General features: G+C 39.9%; 1 protein-coding gene across 4 annotated transcripts in view; it reads left to right on the top strand.

Annotated features, from left to right (window-relative positions):
- TPRG1 (tumor protein p63 regulated 1) overlaps window positions 1-20,265 on the top strand; it is a 365,690-nt gene that overhangs the window by 128,125 nt on the left and 217,300 nt on the right. Inside the window, exons 4-5 of one of the 4 annotated variants that reach the window (XM_077991224.1) lie at window positions 15,213-15,308; window positions 17,088-17,339. The gene's annotated coding sequence lies outside the window, so the exon portion shown is untranslated. Of the gene's footprint in view, window positions 1-15,212; window positions 15,309-16,540; window positions 16,646-17,087; window positions 17,340-20,265 lie in introns of those variants that run through there. The other 3 variants (XM_077991222.1, XM_077991225.1, XM_077991227.1) reach the window with 3 other exon arrangements.

Here is a 20,265-nt window from a genome sequence, read left to right as displayed (position 1 = left end):
AAAGGGAGGGGAGGGAAGGTGCCTTATGCATACTCTATCTGATCCACTGGTCCTTGGGCCTGTCACACAGTCTACTCAAGGGATCCCAGGAACAATTGGAGCAAGGGTTAGGTGACTTTAATTTTAATACCAGCTTTGTCATGGACTTACTTTGTTGCCTTGGGCAGGTCATCCTTCCCTCTCTAGATCTGTTTTCATATCTGGAAAATGAGGATTTGGGATTGGGTCTCAAAGATTCCTTCTAGGTCTAACAATTAACCTCCGAATCATATTAATCTGCTGTCAGTTAATCAAACAAAATATTTTCCTAGTGCCTATATCAAGTTTCTACTGCCAAATTCTAGAGATGGAATTATAAGTATATTGCATGTTGCCTGTGATGCTTGTCAGGTCCAGGTTCAAAACCCATTTTTGGCATTCACTGGCTGTTAATTGTCTTTACCTCTATGATCTTCAGCTTCTTCATAGGAACACTGAGGATAGTAACACCTCCTGTTAGGGTTATTAAAAACAAAACGGGCCAGGCATGATGACTCACGCCTGTAATCCCAGCACTTTGGGAGGCCGAAGCGGGTGGATCACCAGAGGTCGGGAGTTCGAGATCAGCCTGGCTAATGTGGTGAAACCCTGTCTCTACTAAATATACAAAATTAGCTGGGCGTGGTGGTGCACACCTGTAATTCCAGCTACTCGGGAGGCTGAGGCAGAAGAATCACTTGAACCTGGGAGGCGGAGGTTGCAGTGAGCCAGGATTGCACCAGTGCACTCCAGCCTGGGTGACAGAGTGAGAGACTCTGTCGCCAAAAAAAAAAAAAAAAAAACAACCAGACAATGCATTGAAGACATAGTAGGTACTCAGTGAATATTGCCAACCATTATTTTATGATAACTTAGATATTCTAATAATGGACACTATTAACCTATAAATAAAAATGTGACTTTATAAAGTGCCAATAGAAATATCAATACATATGAGCTTATCAAGGAGTCTTACTGAATTAAGACACTTTCTGCTCAATACATATTCTATCATAAAACTAAGGACCCATCCTTTGAGAATGCCCTGATCTTTAGCTGTTTCATTACTCAGGCTTGCCTCAGAATTCCACTCAGCTTGTCATTCCTCGTGTTTTTTTTCCTCTGACAAGAAACTGAGAAAGTCCAAGGATCTTTTCAACCTATGCAACTTAAAGATTTCAACCTAATTAAAGTAACTTTGCTTAATTAGGCTAAATATAACTTCTTTTATTCTGAATCAGTCTCTAGAGAAAGCTATTCATTAACTAAGCTTTCTGTCTCTCACTATGCATTTCTCTCAGAACTGCCACCTCTCCTCCACCCTCCACTTGGAACACTGTGATGTGGCCTAAACTGATGCTGGTCTTGTAAACCTATGTTTTCTGTGTATTACCTAAATTCAGCACATTATCTGATGTCATGCAGAAGAGGAAACTTCCTAAGTCCACACAGTTGCTACAAATAGTTACACAACACTTGACCTTACCCAAATGTTTCAGGAGAGACTTTGCACCCCCAGAGGAAGCCAACCATATTTTTGTCATTTCTCTTGCCCCAGAAATAGTAGACGCTTGATAAAACATGTTAAATTACAGTAACAGACAATATGTGCACATAATTTACCAAGAATAGTTGCAAACATTTTCTCATATGATCCTTGCAGCAGTTCTCTAAGAAAAATATGATTGTGCTGTTTAACAAATGAGGACCCATAGATTGAGTGATTTTATCCAAGTTACATGAATCATAAAGTAGTAAAGCCTTGCCTTGACTCTAAAAACAAAACAAAAGCAAAAAGCAAGTACCAGGCTCTGTTACCAAGTGGGTCATGGGTACATTACGGTCCTATAGGTGGGGTGAGGTGAAGGATACTCAATGCCTGAAGGTGTATAAGTCTGTCAATGAGCTATTCTGCTGTAAGCTATCCCCACAATTCATAGACATGCAGTTCACATCTCACTGTATTTGCAAGACATGCAATTCATATCTCATAGTATTTGAAAACAAAAGGGAAAGATGGCTGGTGGTGGGCACATATTTTCATTAATGTTTAGATTCCTCCTGTGTGTGTGTGTGTGTATGTGTGTGTGAGTGTGTGTGTGTATGTGTGTGTGAGTGTGTGTGTGTGTATATGTGTGTGTGTGTGAGACTGTGTGTGTGTGTGTATTATAGAGTTCCAGTAGCTGAATGTTGCAGCTAGACCAGTGTTTGCTTCCCTAACAGGAGACGGCGGTTGCTGGTCTGGTTCATTCTTCCCTGGGAGAGTCCTAATTAATATATGGTCCTCTCTCAACATGGGCTAATAACTAACTCCTCAGCCTAATCAAGAAGTATTTGAAGCAAACATACTGCGATTACAACTTTCCTTCCAGTTTAAGGATGACATCAGCAGCTTCATAGTGGAATCACTTTCACTTCTCAGGAATAAGTGACCTCATCCATAATGAAAAGTTCAAAGGTACAAATATTGTTACCATTAGGAAATTAATTGAATATTAAAATCCATTTACACTTGAGGATATGGATGTATTTCATTCATTTTGCTTTCAATAAAATAGAAGTCATAAAATCATGAAATTAAGTGTTCAATCACTGTATTAGGGTTCTCTAGAGGGACAGGACTAACAGGATAGATGTATATATGAAAGGGAATTTATTAAGGAGTGGTGATTCACACCATCACAAGTCCCACAACAGGCTCTCTGTAAGCTGAGGAGCAAGGAAGTCAGTCTGAGTCCCAAAACCTCAAAAGTAGGGAAGCCGACAGTGCAGCCTTCAGTCTGTGGCCGAAGGCCTGAGAGCCTCTGGCAAACCACTAGTGTAGGTCCAAGAGTCCAAAAGCTGAAGAAATAGGAGTTTGATGTTCAAGGGCAAGAAGCATCCAGCACGGGAGAAAGATGGAGGCCAGAAGGCTCAGCCATTCTAGTCCTTCCACATTCCTCTGCCTGCTTTTATCCTAGCCGTGCTGGCAGCTGATTAGATGGTGCCCGCCTAGATTGAGGTGGGTCTGCTTCTCCCTGTCCACTGACTCAAATGTTTCCTTTTTTTTTTTTTTTTTTTTTGAGACAGGGTCTCACTCTCTTTCCCAGGCTGCACTGCAGTGGTGCAATCACTGCTCACTGCAGCCTGGAACTTCTGGGTTCAAGCGATCCTCCCCCTTCAGCCTCCCCAAAATGCTGGTACTGAAGGCATGTGCCACCACACCCAGTGAATTTTTTTTTTTTTTTTTGAGATGGAAGTTTGCTCTTATTGCCCAGCTAGAGTGCAATGGCACGATCTCGGCTCACCACAACCTCTGCTTGCCGGGTTCAAGTGATTCTCCTGCCTCAGCCTCCCGAGTAGCTGGGATTACAGGCATGCACCACCACGCCTGGCTAATTTTTTGTATTTTTAGTAGACACGGGGTTTCTTCATGTTGGTCAGGCTGGTCTCGAACTCCGGACCTCAGGTGATCCACCCACCTCAGCCTCCCAAAGTGCTGGATTACAGTCGTGAGCCACCGTGCCTGGCAATATATTTTCTTTCTTTTTTTTTCTTTCTTTCTTTTTTTTGAGATGGAGTCTTGCTCTCTTGCCCAGGCTGGAGTGCAGTGTCACAATCTCGGCTCACGGCAACCTCCGCCTCCCAGGTTCAAGTGATTCTCCTGCCTCAGCCTCCTGAGTAGCTAGGATTACAGGCAAGCGCCACCACACCCGGCTAATTTTTTTTTGTATTTTTAGTATAGACGGGGTTTCACCGTGTTGGTCAGGCTGGTCTGGAACTGCTGACCTCGTGATCTGCCCGCCTCAGCCTCCCAGAGTGCTGGGATTACAGGTGTGAGTCACCACACCTGCCCTGACTCAAATGTTAATCTCCTTTGGCAACACCCTGACAGACACACCCAGGAACAATACTTTGCATCCTTCAATCCAATCAAGTTGACACTCAGTATTAACCATCACAATCACTTAATAAGTGATTTGTCTCTTGGCTGGTGTTGAAGTAAAGGTGAGTTTAGACGTTAGCATGTTTACCTTCATCTTGGCATTCAAGGTCCTCTATGATCTGATTCCAAATTGTATTTGGTATATCATCTTTTTATATAACTTTCAAACGGAGAAAATGGTCTTTCACAGGTATGCCTTGTGCTTTTCCATCTCTATCTTAAAAAAACAAACAAATAAATTATTGTTTCATCAGTTTGAAACACCTTTCTTCATCTCAACATACACAAATCCTACTCATTCTTTGAGATCAGCTCTAATCACTTGAAGTGGGTTTTTTATCCTTCTAGCCAAAAGCCGTCTTCCCTCCTCTTCTGAACACTCCTGTCATGCCTATTACTTATAGTAATCTCTTTCTTTCTTCTGATATTATTTGTATCTTTTCTGCTCATTAAATAGTAGACTCTGGAGAAGGGGCTATATCTGATTCACATTCACTTCAGCTATTGCTTTAGTAAGACCAAATTCTGCCGCAGGAAAACTAGATGCTGAGCACATCTTCCCTTGGTTTATAGGAAACCCTGCCTACTAAAAATTTTGTATTTTGTTCCTGGTATTTTACCTAGTAGAGAGTAGATTTTAAAGTATGTAACCACTTGTAAATGTTACATTATACACATTTGCCATAGCTCCTAGCACATAGCACAAACTAAATGTTTGCTGAATAAATTAATGAATGAAACAGCAATGGTGTTAAACCATACATCTTTCATCTTAATACTCAAGAACTATTACTATCTGCTTGTATAAAATTTGTGGGCCAGGTGCAGTGGTTCACACTTGTAATCCTAGCATTTTGGGAGGCTGAGGCAGGCGGATCACTAGGTCAGGAGTTTGAGACCAGCCTAACCAACATGGTGAATCCCCATCTCTACTAAAAATACAAAAAAGTTAGCCAGGCGTGGTGGCGCATGCCTGTAAACCCAGCTACTCGGGAGGTTGAGGCAGGAGAATTGCTTGAACCTGGGAGGTGGAGCTTGCAGTGAGCTGAGATCGTGCCATTGCACTCCAGCCTGGGCAACAGAGCAAGACTATGTCTCAAAACAAAACAAAACAAAATATATATACGACATATATATATATGACACACACACATATATACGTTATATATATATTTGCATCCTGACTTCTTTATTTTCCACCTCTCTCTGCTATTCAGACACCGGAAGGTCAAAATTAAGCTGCCCAAAGACATCAGAATGAAGCTATGTATTTTATAATTTTTCAGCATATCATGTCTGAAGTTCTCTTGCTACAGAAAATTTACTTCTCCAACAGTTAAGAAAATAAGTTTTTAAAAAATCAGGACAGGTAATACATACTGAAAAAAACGGTGGACTTCTTTAGATACTCATAGGAACACTTTAGTGCTTACAATAAATCAGAGCCAAGGTTTAAGGACCCCAGTGCTTATTTTGGCACTAACAGAGAAAGGTCATAGTCATTCTTGACCTTGACCTCAAATGTCAGGGTTACTTCCAAAAATACTAAGTTTATTTCAGTTACTTACAAATGTAATTAAACTTATAATAAATCACCTATATCTATATATTTTCACCCCATTTCCTATATCCAATCTACATTCAGAGAGTATTTGTGATCCATGTGTGAGAGGAGGGGAAGAGAGAAATAAAAGACTTTGAAAATTGTCTCAAGGAGTGAAAAAAGGCTTGCACTTGAATTAGGAGGTCAAATTAACATCACTTGCTGTGACAATTGAGTAAATAATGTATCTTTTTCAGACATCAAACTTTTTAAAAAAGCAAGTTATTAGATTAAATTACCAATGAAGTCACTCCAAGCCCTAACACTCTCTCTTTCTCTCCCTCTCTCTCAGATATATATGTATCTATTGATGTCTATCTATTATCTGTCTATCTATCTATCATCTATCTATTTAATACTTTTTACGAAAGATACAACCAAGGTATTTGATTTAGGATATTTTTTCATCTGTGTTCTTAAGTCCAATTGAGTGATTATAGGACTAACAGTCTATAGTTTGATATTAGGATTTGCTGCTGTTACAGAAGCAAACGGGAAGCTGTCCATCAAAAAATACTGTGGAATGTTTTCTAAAAAATTCAATAGAATTCATCTGTAGAATCACATGGGATTCATTTAACAGTAAGATCTCTGATTTTTTTTCAGTCTTCTGACTACTGGCTATTCTGGTTTTTCAAGACTCTTCTGGAGTCTATTTTGTAACTTGTACTATACTAAGACTAAGACATATCCAATTTGTCTAGATTTTCAAATTTACTGGCATAACTTATAAATAATATTCTGTCTTAACATTTTCAAAATCTGTTCCATATTGGTATTTTAGTCTATTTTCCATTGCTTATCATGGAATATCTGGACCTGGGTTATTTATAAAGAAAAGAAATTTATTTCTTACAGCTATGGAGGCTGAGAAGCCCAGCGTTAATGAACCACATCTGGTGAGGCCCTCCTTGCTGGTGGGGACTCCGCAGAGTCCCAAGGCTATACAGAGCATCACATGGTGAGAAGACTGAGCAAGCTAGTTCATGTCTCTCTTCCTCTTCTTATAAAGCCACCAGTTCCATTATCATGATAATGCATTAACCTGTTAACCTATTATTTCATTAATTCATGAATGGATTAATCCTTCATGACCAAATCACCTTTTAAAGATTCCACCGTTCAATACTGCCACATTGGGAATTAAGTTTCAACATGAGTTTTGGAGGGGACAAACATTTAAACCATAGCAATTGATAATAACATTTTTTATTTTGTTTGTCTTCTTTCTTTTTCTTTACGAGATTTTTCCGGGAGCTTACCTATATAATTAGTCTTTTCAAGGAAGCAGCTATTGGGGTTATTGATTAATCCTAAAATTTATTATTTTATTAATACTTTCTATGTATTACTTTTCAACAGCCATTGGCTTTATTTCATTGTTATTTTATATAGTATTTTAAATTGAATTCATATTTAATTTATGTTCAGTATTTCCTGTCTGATAGTAAACGCATTTAAGAACATACGGATTCTTCTGAATATTACTTTAATACAAAGCTACCGCCCACAAATTTTGACATGTAGTATTCTTATTGTCATTTATTTCTAAATGGATTTTGACCACCATTATTGTTTAAAATGTTTCAATATTTTCAGGTGGATTGTCATTTTTTGGAGAGGATGGGTAATGTTTGTTGTTAATTTCTAACTGTACTGCTTTAAGATCAGAATCTCTGATCTCTATGTAATTTTTGCTTCATAGTAGGCTGATAATAGGTCAGTGTTTACAGATATGCAAAGTGTTTGGAAAAAATATAGACTGTTAATTAAATTATTCAGATCTGTATTTGCTTTTGATCTACTTAAGATGACAATTATTGAGAAAGGTGTATTAAAATATTTCATTGTTTTTGCTTTATCACAGTTTTTTATTTAGATATTTTGAATCCATTTTAATTAGGTATATAGAAAGTTAATGACAGCTTTAGTCTCTTAGTCATATCTTTTATCAATTTAAACAATTCTTTGATATTTAAAAAACGTTTCCCCTTGAGTTCTGCTTCTTATATTAACATCAATATATCTGCTATTTTCAACATTTACCCTATGTATCTCTCTAATGTTTTCATTTTTATCTTTTCTGGATCTTTTTGTTTTAGGTATATCTTTTAAAAATAACTTATTGCTAAGCTTTATTCTTTTCTTTAGCAAATCTTTGTCTCTGACTTATAATAGGGAAATTTGTTCCAAAGTCTTTTGCTTTGATTAATGACATTTTGCAATTGTTTCATGCATTTTATGTTTTTAACTTATGACAAGAAGCAGTGTAAAAGAATGTTATTTGCTCTGACTGGGAAACCCATTTCTACCGTAGTAGATATTTGACCTTGCTTAAACTACATACATTTTCTGTGCCTCAGTTTCTTCATAAATTAAATGACAATGATTATAATTATGCTCAATTCATTGACTTATTGTAAGGATTAAGGAAATTATTACACGTAAAATATGTAAAACTTTGCCTGAGAAAGAGTATATATGAAATAAATGTTAGCTATAACTATCATTATGTGGTTTTTTTCTTTCCACTGTATTTGTTCTCTCCACCCCCTTTCTTCTTCCGTGGTTTGTAAACAGTGCATTTAAGTTTTATTGTTCTAGCAGTTACTTTGTATATGTGACAGATGCATTTTTGAAATCAACTTTCTTGAAATATCATTTGCGTATAATGTCATGTACCCATTTTAAGTATATATTTTGATGAATCGTGACGAATATATACAACCACTTAATTACCACCACAATTGAGATAAAGGACATTTCCATCACAGAGTAATAGCCTGCGTCATTTCCTATACAATGCCCTCCCCACCCTCCACCTCTTTCCAACATCCCATTAGTCATTGATATGCTTTCTGCCACTATGGATTAGATTTATCTATTCTAGAGTTTCATATAAATAGAAACACATAGCAGACAGTCTTTTGTAACACATATTAAAAATTATTTTGCCAGTATTATCTGGAGTTATTTAATAGCTCTGTCCTCCCCTAAATAAAAACTTCAGTAGTTTTTCTCTTTCCTCCTCCTCTCTGTTACCTTCTATTTTCAGATGACCTAAGATCCTAGTTACAAATATTTAGAGATTATGCATTGAGTTATTTATTAATCTGTTTTCTACTTCATTTATTCATCACTGCATCTTGTATCTTCTGTGTTATTTATTTTATCTATTTATTTTTGCTTCCCACATTTTTTTCAGATATTTTCAATACATAGATATGTACTTTTTCCTAGAGGGCATGAAAGGTGGTAAGTTTTCTGAATCTTTGCAATACTCAGTGTGTCCTTATTTTTCTCTCCTATTTGAATGGCATTTTAGATGCTAAATGTAGGATTCTAAGAAACATTTTCCTCCTTTATTTTCTCATGATATGTAGTTTTGTCAACAGGAGCTCAGATTTGGCACTAAAGAAGACTAACACAACTGGGTCTTTTCACTCACTATTTTTCAGTTCCGTGGTATCTATTTCTACTTTGCAGTTTATCAGTGATTTTTTTCAATAATGAAAAATTCAAATGTCAATCCTGCTAGTTCAGTAGTTCTCTAATAGTAATATGCATACAAATCACCTGTGGGTCTTGTTAAAATGCAGATTCAGTTTTAGTCATTTTAGGATGAGGCCTGAGAGTCTGTGGTTCTAACAAGCTCCCAGGTGATGGTGATGCTGCTGTCTGCGGACCACTTTAAGGATCAAGGCCCTGGATACTGCATCTTCATGGATTTGATATCCTTTTAAACCATTCTGAAGATATACGTTATTTATCTTAAATTTCTTTCTTTTTTTTTTTTTTATCTTCTATTAACTCTGTTTTCTTGAGATAGCGATACTTGTATTTCTTCGGTCTGTGGCTTCTCACTTCTGGTATTGATTTTCCTCGATTTTTTTTCCTTCTTTTAAAAATGCTTGGTTGTCAGAGTTACCTGTCGCTTGTCTATTGCTGTGACTGTGGGTGAGGGGAGGCGTGCTGCTCAGAGTGCACTGGGAGCAGTGCGAGGATTCTACCTCTGCCCGTCTAACTTCAGAACTGGCCCTGCTTTTGTCTATGGACAATACCACTGCCGCCAAATGTTTATCACAAGCTACGGGAGAGCACTGACCAGCACGGCTGATAATGATGATGATCAGAATAACCAAATTCACATTTTTGAGTGCCTACTGCATGCAAGGCCCTGTTCTAAGTGCTACACATGTATTAACTTGTTTAACAAATGCATCTTGTCAAAGACATGTTTAAAAATCTAAACCATATTAACAGTTCCTCTCTGTTTTTAGTGTTCTCTAATTTACTGAAATTGATAAGCACAATTTATCTTTATTCTAATTATTTCTCCTTTTTCTTCTTCACTTCTGTGATTAAACAGAAAAATGCTAAATATACAGATATTTGCCTAGATGAAATAGCCCAAATATTCCAGCATAACTAGATAGTACCCCCAAACTGAACCCTGTATAGTGGACAGTGAATGGAGACAAAGAGCATGAGAGAAGAAGAAAAGAGAGAAGAAATAAAAGAAAGTAAACTCAAGGAGAGAGGGTGAATAAAGAGACAATATAAAAGAAGAAGGAGAAGATTAATGGAGGTAAAACTTGCACGATAGAGAATTCAGCTGCATTTTGTTTGAGTTTATGTTTAGACCTTCCTTAAACTCTTTCACATCTCTGCAAGCAGGAAGATTCATTGAGTAGCTTTCAACATTCAGACACAGCTCTGGCTGTGGTGACCGTACAGATCTGACCCAGGAGAACAGGAGGAATATTAATTTTGGCTTCTAAAGAGGCAGATTTTCATAAATTTATTGGAGACACATCTTGTTCTGTGTTGTATGGATTGTTTCTGTGAGCTGAATAAAATGGTCTCTTATTTTGTGGGCTCGCAGGGATTTTATTAGCAATATTTATTTAGACACCAAAGAAGAAGTCATTTGAATCTTGGAACCTGGTTTGAATTTGCAGCTAAATGTGATCTTTCATCTCGGGGCTGTTTTCTTTCATTTTCAGGATGTGGATAGACAATGGAAAGACAGGTGAAGCCATTGGTATTTTGGGCTCATGCCACTAAATTCCAATATTTCGGGTTCTGGGAAATTTGAAGCTCACACTCTTAAAAATGTTTTCCACTGTTTGTAAAGGCATTTGTTTTGCAAAGGAAACACAATCCTGATGTTCTGTACTTATAAAATCTGTGTCTTTAGAGTTGACTGCGCCTCTACGGGCCTTTCTACTTGTCTTTAATTAGGATTAGATAGTATTATTCTGGATAAAGAAAGCAGCCCAACAGAAAAGGGATGGTCAAAGCAGCCCTCGGGACATCAGCCTGGTTTGAATCTATCTATATTTTTAATGAATTGTTCATTTTTCAGTTTGTAACTTGAATCTCACTGAAAATACAGCCCCCAAACACACGGAGTTTCTACCGTGAGCCTCGCCCTAAGCTCGAACCCTGGGACACAAAGATAATTCCATGAAATTCGTGGGTTCAGGGACCATCAGACGATTCCTATACAGAGACGTTCTTGGAAACAGTGCTACAACACATTATATGTAGGGTAACAGGGTAGCGTATGAAGTAAATGGAAAGGGGGCCTCACTCAGCCTGAGTAAGTGGAGTACTGAACAGACTTTGTGAAGGACGCAACATTGCCCCTGGATCTCACAAAATGAAGAGATGTTCTCCAGTACAATTTTTCTTTCTTCTTCCAACACTCCATAACTGCCCCCTCCTTCTCTTCCTCATTCCACTATGCCTCTGCATGCCTACTTTTAAAGCTTTGTTTCTGAAAAAAAAGGATCTATTCAAAACGCTAAGAGTCCCTGTTAAATGGCTTTTTAAGAGGTCCCAGGTTGTCAGAACTGCTCCACGTCCTTGAGCTTGGAGATCTACCTGCTATTTATCCTGCTGAAATCCCTCCACCTCCTCACAGACTCCGGCTTGCATCCTAAATTTGCATCATTTGTTCTGACTAACGCAGCTCTTTAAATTATAGCACTCAACTTCACCCAGGTGTAATTGATTTTCTCTTGCTTGCTACTTGTATATTGGCAGCCAATCCCAAAAAGAGGAAGTGTCTTAAATTTGGGCGATTTGAGACATGATAGGTAGTGCTGAGTATCTGTGTGGGTCAGTGTTGATGGGGGAGGTGACAGAACTACATAACTCCCCTTCTTTAGGGTAACAATCCCCTTGCTGTCATCCATCACTGAAACCTTCCTCCTTGCTCTGGTTGAGGCAGGGAGCAGGCCCATCCATCCTGGAGAAGCAGGATGCACGACCTTAGAAAATGATTGGCATCAGTTTTACAGAGGCGTTCTCAGTTCTGGGGCATCATATCAGTCTTGTGTCATGTGTATTGATTGCAGACTTCCTTACAGAGAGTCTGGCTCACGACTAGGGTACCAATGCAATTCTTCTGGCCCCTGCCTGCTGAGAGAGGGAGATGACAGAGAGGTTGTGTGAAGGTGAAACAAAGACCTGATCTTCAGTGGCTGTTGTTTCATTTGTTCTGAGTACCTGCAAAGCTCTGCAATGGAACAGGACATCTTTTACCTTCTAATTGCCAGTCTAGGAGAGGCTGCCTGCTAGGGGCAGACTTGGGTAATGAAGACTGGCAAGATTTCTAATGATGAACAAAGGGAGAGTGGGGAGTCGTAGACCAGAGTATAGATAATTCATGGCATATTCAAAATTGTGTCTCAGTGGCTTGTCTCTTCCTTGCCCTTGCATTCGGAGTAGCTCATCTGATATTTATGGAATGTCTTTGTGGTGACATGCATGATGCTAGGTATGTGGGACCCATAGGCAAACAAGACAGAGTCCCTGCCCTTCAAGAGCCTTAGGAGTGCTGTATTAGTGTTGTTTCATCAGTCTTCGTTCTTTAAAAATCTCTTGAATTACTCCTGTTTTCTCCATCCTCTCTGGAAAACTTCACCAACTTTGGGCAAAGCTCTTCTCTATGCTTTGTACTTATGGTAGCACTGAACTCTCTAAGTCATGGTCAGATGGGTTTCTCTCCCCTGAATGTCTTGTTCATGAGTCTCTGAGGGCAAAAACAGCATATTTTCATCTCAGAATCCCCATTGCTTTTGTCAGGAAGTACATTGAGTGATGAATCTCACAGCTTATGTCTGTCTTTCTCTTATTCATTCTTCAGTACCCTTCTCAGGTTGGGATAGAAGAAACTCAGCCAGGGCCTAACGTTATAAAATGTTGTCTGGTGAATGAGACCTTGGAGCAGGAGAGGGGAGTTTGGTCAGGGTCCAGCTGTGTCTCTGATTTGCAGTTGGCTTGAATCATCTCCCTTCTCTTGACCTCTATCAGCTGTATCCATAACAGTTTCTCATGTATACTGTGGGAAGTGGAAGCGATAAGACACTGCTAACTGCATTCATAGTCAATCATTGTTTTCATGTGCACATTCATATGGCAAAAAGTTATTAAACACCAGTTGTATTGGAGGCTTCTCCCAGCAGGCTCTGCATACCACACCTCAGTTGCATCAAATGGAATACTTGCTCTCCAGTCAGTATACCTTCCTCCTCCTGTCCTGGGGCTCTTCCCCCTGCTTGGAAGGCCCCAGCACCACCCCATCACCACTGTCTCTTCTTTGGTTTTGTTTCCTGAATCCTCAGTTTCTATTCTGGCTTCCCGAGTGTTACCTTCTCTGTGAAGACCTCTCTTCTCTCCACTTGAGTGGAGCACTGCGTCTCTCCTCTGCTGTGGCAGGCCTGTGTTTGTAGAGCAGCTATAGATCTGCATGTTTACCTTCCTATTAAATTATGAGCTCCATGAGAGCTGGATTCCTCACAGTGTCTGATACCAAGGGATTGATCTTTTCTTCCTTCTGACCTGTTCTTCCACAGCAGTGGTACTCAAACATTTTGGCTTCAGGACTCCTTTGTGTGCTTTAAAATGATTAAGGACTTTGGGAGGCCGAGGCGGGCGGATCACAAGGTCAGGAGATCGAGACCACAGTGAAACCCCGTCTCTACTAAAAATACAAAAAATTAGCCGGGCGCGGTGGCGGGCGCCTGTAGTCCCAGCTACTCAGGAGGCTGAGGCAGGAGAATGGCGTGAACCCAGGAGGCGGAGCTTGCAGTGAGCCGAGATCGCGCCACTGCACTCCAGCCTGGGCAACAGCGTGAGACTCCGTCTCAAAAAAAAAAAAAAAAAAAAAAAAAAAAAAAAAAAAGATTAAGGACTCCAAAGAACTTTTGCTTATGTTAGTTAGATCTATTTGTATTTACTCTATTAGAAATTAAAAGTGTGAAATGTAAAAAATTCATTAGTTCACATATTTTCCAAAAAAAGTGGTGTTGTTTTACATTCTCGCAAATCTCCTAAGTTTGGCTTAATTGAAAACATAAGTAAATTCAGTTTGTAATAATATGGTGTTTAGTTGACGTAGATGAAGAAAATTCTGCCTTATACAGAAATATAATGGAAAAAGAGTGAAATATTTTAATAGTGTTTTCAGATAATTGTAGACAGTTCTCTCTCTCTCTTTTTTGCTACTACATCAAAACTTAACAATTGGGGGAGTTTCTTTAACTGCATTGTGGGATCTGGAACTGTATGAATGAACATTTTGTACTCAGTTATATTAAAATTTACTAGTGCATCTTGCATTTTCAATGTGTATTTTCTCCATGCATGGCTTTGTAACACTATGCATTTGGTCATCTGGGAAATATTGGTTCACTGAGTTCTGCCAGTCTTTCAAATGTTGGCACATTTCATTCCAAAACTCAAATTATCACATATTTCAGCATCAATACTAATCAAATCAAAAAATTTTAATTATTGGAGAGCTGTTAAGTTCCTGGTGGTGGATACACCTTTTCCAACATTCTAATTTTTTATTGAAAGCTTAAATTTTATGATTGGCAAAAGGTATTATTGATTGTGCTCTTGAAGTGGCAGCTTCACTTTGTTCATTACTGAACAAATGTCTGTGAAATACCCAGGTTTAAATACCTATAGTTTGTCTGCCAGTCATTCTTCCAAATAAATATGTGTTTCATGAAAAAAGCAATTGACTTAGTTTATATCTCAATTGCACAACTACTTTTTCTTGATATAACTATTATACTTCAGGAAACAGCAGAAGCCCTTCTTGCACATTTCTCATTTTGTCATGGAATAGAAAAAGATGTATACTCATCGTTATAAATTTCATAAAATAAATAATAATCTTAACTGCGTCTTTTAAGCAAGTTAAAGAGAAACTTTTTCTTTTAACTGTTGTTCATGTATGAAGAATATGGCCTGGTTTGGGTTCATTGCCTTAAACATGCTAAGGCCCCAGCAATTTTACCTGCTGTTGTTTTTGCACATCAGTCCAAATGGCAACACAGGAAAAGTGGCAAACAATAGCTTCATATTATTTTGAAAATAATTGGACCTTGTGTCTTCTCTGAAAGGATCTCAGAAACCCCTAGGGATTGTTGGACCACAATTTGAGAACTACTGACGGAAATAATTGGTTTCTGTGTTTTTCCCCCTTTATGTAGTCATCTTTTCTTTGCTAAGGGTAAAAAAGGCCTATTTGTACCAGATCTATACTGAAGATTTAAGAGGAGAGAGGATTTTCTATTTGACTTCACCTCTTTCTGCAATCTCATTCTGCCTTCGGTTTTGACATCATCTCCTTTGATTCAGCAGGGGCCAGTGACCTAGTCAGAGGGTCGCAGAGCTAAGACTGACCAATGGATCAAGTGCCGGAGGACAGGGTATAAAGAAAGAAGAAAAGAGAGCCGGGTAAGGAAAGTACTAGAGGAAACAAGGTTTGAAGATAAAATAATATGAGAATTAAAGAAAGAGGAACTAAGGAGGAGTGAACAGGAAGGGAAATACATGAAAAAAAAAAAACAGGGACAACAAGAGTAAAGAAAATAAGATGAAAGGAAGGGGGATCCTGTGGTAGGAGCGCATGATGTCACCTGCTAGAAAGGCTGCGAAGCAGGAGATCTTGAATTCAGCAGGGCCACATCCAGCTTCCATCCTTGCAAGACTCTATATCCTCCATGGGCCTCACATTTGTCCTTCTGCAAAATGAGATGGCTGAGAGGGGAAGAGAGGGTACTGGGGGAGACAAGGACGTCCAGGGGATGGGCTTCCAGGAAAGCCCCTGCACTCCCGAAATTGTGAGTAAAATCTTGGGTGTTCATGGGTTTTTTGCGAGGGCAGGGAGTGAGTTGTTCTCATAAATGACCCAAAGGTCTCTTTACCAAGCTGGATGAAGAACCACTGGTTTGGGTGGTTTATGATGTTTTGTGGCCCTAAAACTGTATGATTCTTGCATAGAAGTAGAATCTGCAAGCTGACTCTAAAATAATTTCCAAGCCTTGTAGTTTCACCATCATTGCCTTTGACCCTGAGCAAAATTCAACATGAAGTCTTTGGCCTTATAACAATTTGTTTTTCCCTATGTAGAAAAAAAAAAAAATGAAACAACAATCCCTGAGAGTCCTGAACCCTTGTCACACTGCAGTGTCTGGCAGGTAGAGCAGGTGGAAAATCAGAATCTTTGGGAGACACCCAGCCCAGTTGCTGCCCCCGGTGTGCAAGCAAACAGAGACGGCTTTACCCTGCATGCTGCAGCCGCAGCTCCTCTGGTCCCAGCTTGTTGACTTGGTCCCAGAGAAGGAACAAAGCTGTCCAAGTCCAATGAATGGCCGGCAGTGGAAAACCAGTGTTGCTGTCTGTTGGCAGGCAGGGCGGCCGACACCACACTTGGTCAACTCCCCACAAGCGGCGCTCCCCTACCCCCACCATGGCTAGCTTTGGCAGGCGTTGCCAGGCCTGAGAACGCAGGAAGTTTTGGGTCACGGTGACCTCTAGTTGTTGATGCCAGATGAAATATGCCCTGGAGGTTCTCCAGTGTCACATGGTGTGTGGAGCAAGAAAAGGCAGGGTTGCTCTTGCGCTGACGAAGTGGATTTTGGTTCCCAAATGGCACCCCTTGGGGAATAGGAGGGGTTGTGGGTGGGAAGGGGGGCAGGCAGGCCGAGCAGTGGTGTGAGAGTGGGCAAGGGAGAACTAGTCTTGCATTTTTCATCTCCTTCAGCCTTCCAGGAAGCCGCTTCCTCCTGGAGGTGGAGGCATACCCCCAGATTTGTGGCGTGGGAATTGGGGGAAAAGTTTCTGCGGTGTTTTAGTTGTTTACGTGGTGGTAGGGGTGGATTTCTAGCTGTATACATGCTGGATCTCATAGCCGGATAAAAGCTATGTAACATGTGGGGCCCGACCTAGAGCCCCCCGGGTAGCTCAATTGCTTAAAATGGAAAGGACGTCAACCATGGATGCTCAGGGGAGGGGCTGCCACCTCTAGACCCAGATTGCTTTCAGCTACTACCCAGGAAAATGATATTGTCTCTTACCATTCTGCTGAAATCTCTCTTCATCTTGTTTATACATGTTGGTTTATCTAGTCCTGTTTTTCTGAATTCCAAACACTTAGAGGAGGCTCAGTGGTTCCCAAAGCAGACCTCTACCGGAAGTCCAGTGATGGACACCTGTTTTTTTTGTCCCACACAGGTCCATCATGCCTAAATACAATCTCTATGCCTTGTCCTGGGCAGGAGGATGAGGCTTGGCTACGTTCACTTTCAAGAATCAAGAAGAGAGGACTGAAAGAGAAACAGCTGAAAAGAAGGAGCCAAATAAAAAACAAGATCCAGCTGGAGGAGTTCAGGCCCGATAAGCAGGCTTGAAAAAGAGGTCAGGCCCCAGGAGCTGGGCTGGAGCAGCGAGGAGCGTTTTTTCCAAGGAAAGATGACTGCCTGAGAGGTAGGTGGGCTCTAGACCGCTGCCCCACACCCAGCTTCAGTTGCCACAAGGAGGCCTTTCCAGTTTTCCTTCATTCTCTCCTGAAGGCCAGATTGCCTCAGCTGCATTGAAATGGAGACAGACAGGGTATGTCTGAGATCTAGAGGGAAGGTATCTTTGGGGAAAATGAAAAATCACTCAAGGGTCATCTCCAATCTCACCTCCTCCAAGAATCCGTGCCAAATCTCTCTCATGGGTCTTGGCTCTCTCTCCACCCTTCTCCATAGCACTTCATGTCTTAGTTCCAGTGTGTATCTCTAACTGTCACATAATGAATTATTTGGTAAGGGTAGTGACATAATATTTGCACAGTGTGTCTTCCATTGCAAAATGTATTACTTTTGCAAAGAGTAATGCGTTTGCTCTCTGTAATGACCCTGAAAAGTAGCTGGTTGTTATTGATAGTTTGCTTTATTTAGAAGTAGGGTGGTACAGAAAGCACAGACCTTGGCTCTGTCAGATTAAGGCTTGAATTATAAACCTTGTGATTGGCTGACCATAAGAGCTTGGATAGACTTCTTGACCAGTTCAGACAGCGGTTGGCCCCACCAAGAGAAATCCGTGCCCTCTCATCTGCCAGTGGGGCCACTGCGGCTTCCACCGCAAGCTAAGTTTCTGGTAAAAGAAAATCCTGCCTTGTCCATCCAGAAAAATATTAGCTTAGAGGCATCATATTTTCACAACATACTATTTGGAACTCTGAGCAAATGCCATGGTTTTCTAGCATCAAAACAACTTTATTCCAAAGTTTCTTTTGGAAATTTGAAGGCCATGCACTCTGCCAGGCCTCACATTCCAGCTCTCCTTGGCAGCCATGCCAAAGGGTCATTACAGCTCCTCTGTCACATACCTGCATCTGTGTCCTGCTTTGATTTCTCTTCTGTTTCCCTCCTGCGTCCTCCACCTTCCAACTCTTTGCACATAACCCTTGAAGTTCGCCTGTTCATGCCAGTGAACCCTCATATTTTTAGTCTCTTTATAGAGTTCCTTCCCTATCTTCTGCCCTAATTGAAACCTGCTCTCCCCTACTTGTTGGAAGTCCTCTTAATGGACTGCTAATACATGTGAAGTCTTACCCTAAATCTGGGGCTATGTGACTTTTTCTTATATCCCATATTACTGTCCCAAAATATTATTCTTCCTGCAATTCAACATTTCTCTTGAAAAAAAAAAAAATAAGGTGTTTGGCGAAACTATCCAAGTCCTCCACATTTCACACTCACCCCTCACTGTCAACCATGGACCTCCTAATTTCTCTCCACAGTCATTGAATATTTAAAAACACAATTTGCAATTCTCCTTTCCTTAAGCCCTACCATCGTTCTGGATGGTCAATATTTAGGACCATTCAATTCCTTGACTTTCAGAAACTTCAGGATCTCATTTTCTAACCACAAGCCTTGATCATTGCATATCTCACCCCCTTCATCTGTTCTCTGATATCTTTTAGAGCCCTTGGGCTGTCTGCACCAAACTTCTTCAATGTAACATTTTTGTTTGTTCATTTTCTTTTCAAATTAATAATAAAAATAATAGCAAATACTTCTTGAGTACTCAGCACTTGCTGTGCTGCATGATCAGATTTTTATATACATCCTTTTAGTTGCTATATATAACCCTATGAGTTAGGTACTGCTAATATTTTATTATTATTATTTTTGCAGATGAGAATACTAAGAAATAGAGGTATCTAAAAGTCTTGTTTAAATCAAGCAGCTACTAATAAGCACCTGAGTTGGGATACGAGCTCAAATATTCTGGCTCTAGAGGGGATATTACTACCGTGTCTCTCCTCTGTCTCTTAAAAGTCTTTGGGTTGGGGGTTTTAACCTCGGTCATCCTTTTCATTCCACACACTCTTTCCAAATGTCCTGCCCATGCGCTCCTATGTTCAGTTACAGAATTGAATACAGTTCAATTCTGTAATTTTAGTGTTATTGTAGAAAACACTCCCCTTGGCCTCTCTTTGGCCTCAGTTTCCTCATCTGTGAAATGAGAGTAATCATAGCACCTACCTCCTAGGGCTGTACGTAGTAAGCACATGTATATAAAAAGCTGATTTTTTATCTACCTCCAGAGCCAGCTTCTTATTCACTATCTACATTTCCACTCGAATGGCCCACAGGCATCTCACACACAACATGTACCAAGCTGCATTCACCATGCCTCACATGTTCCAATATAGGTGGCTTTTCCCTCCTATCCATCCACTTTCCCTATGAATAGTTTTTTTCTTCTTTCTTAGCCCTACGTGGTACCTGTCTCTAAGTTGTGTTCTGTCAGTTCTAGTATGTACATTGACTCTATTGCCTAAATTCAGGCCCTCATCCCTTCACATCTGAATACCTGCCATGATTTCCTACCTGGACTCCCTGCTCCTACTTTTTATAGCTTTGAGAGATAATTAATTTTTTTTTTTTTTTAAAAAGGAATCAGACGATGTTCATTCCATTTGCTTTAAATTCTTCCATGGCTCCCCAAAACTGTTAGGATAAAGTTCAAATTTCTTTATTAATTTTTAAAAAACTTTATCTTGCTTTTGTGCTTCATCGTATTAATATTTCTTGCCATTTTTCCTAACACTTATTTTGCCCAATCATGGGGAGCTTCTGGTAGATCCTCAAACGCCAGGGTCTCCCAAAGTTCACTGCACTTGTAAATGCTGATTTTTCTGTTCATCTCTCCTTGCTCTGGCTAACTTCCTCTTAAGCTTGTCTCAGTTCAGGTGTCATCTTTTGTAGAAATATATTTTTTCTGATGCCTGTGGTTTATTTTGGTGCTTCCTCTGTAATTCCAGAGCACCTGGTACACGTTTCTGCCAATCAGTTAACTCTCCACATCATGGTTCTCAACTTTACTTTGCCTCCAAATACCTAAAGCCAGGGTG

The sequence above is a fragment of the Macaca mulatta genome, chromosome 2 (assembly GCF_049350105.2).
Source record: "Macaca mulatta isolate MMU2019108-1 chromosome 2, T2T-MMU8v2.0, whole genome shotgun sequence".
Classification (NCBI taxonomy): domain Eukaryota; kingdom Metazoa; phylum Chordata; class Mammalia; order Primates; family Cercopithecidae; genus Macaca; species Macaca mulatta.
This window is presented reverse-complemented; position numbering and strand designations above follow the sequence as displayed.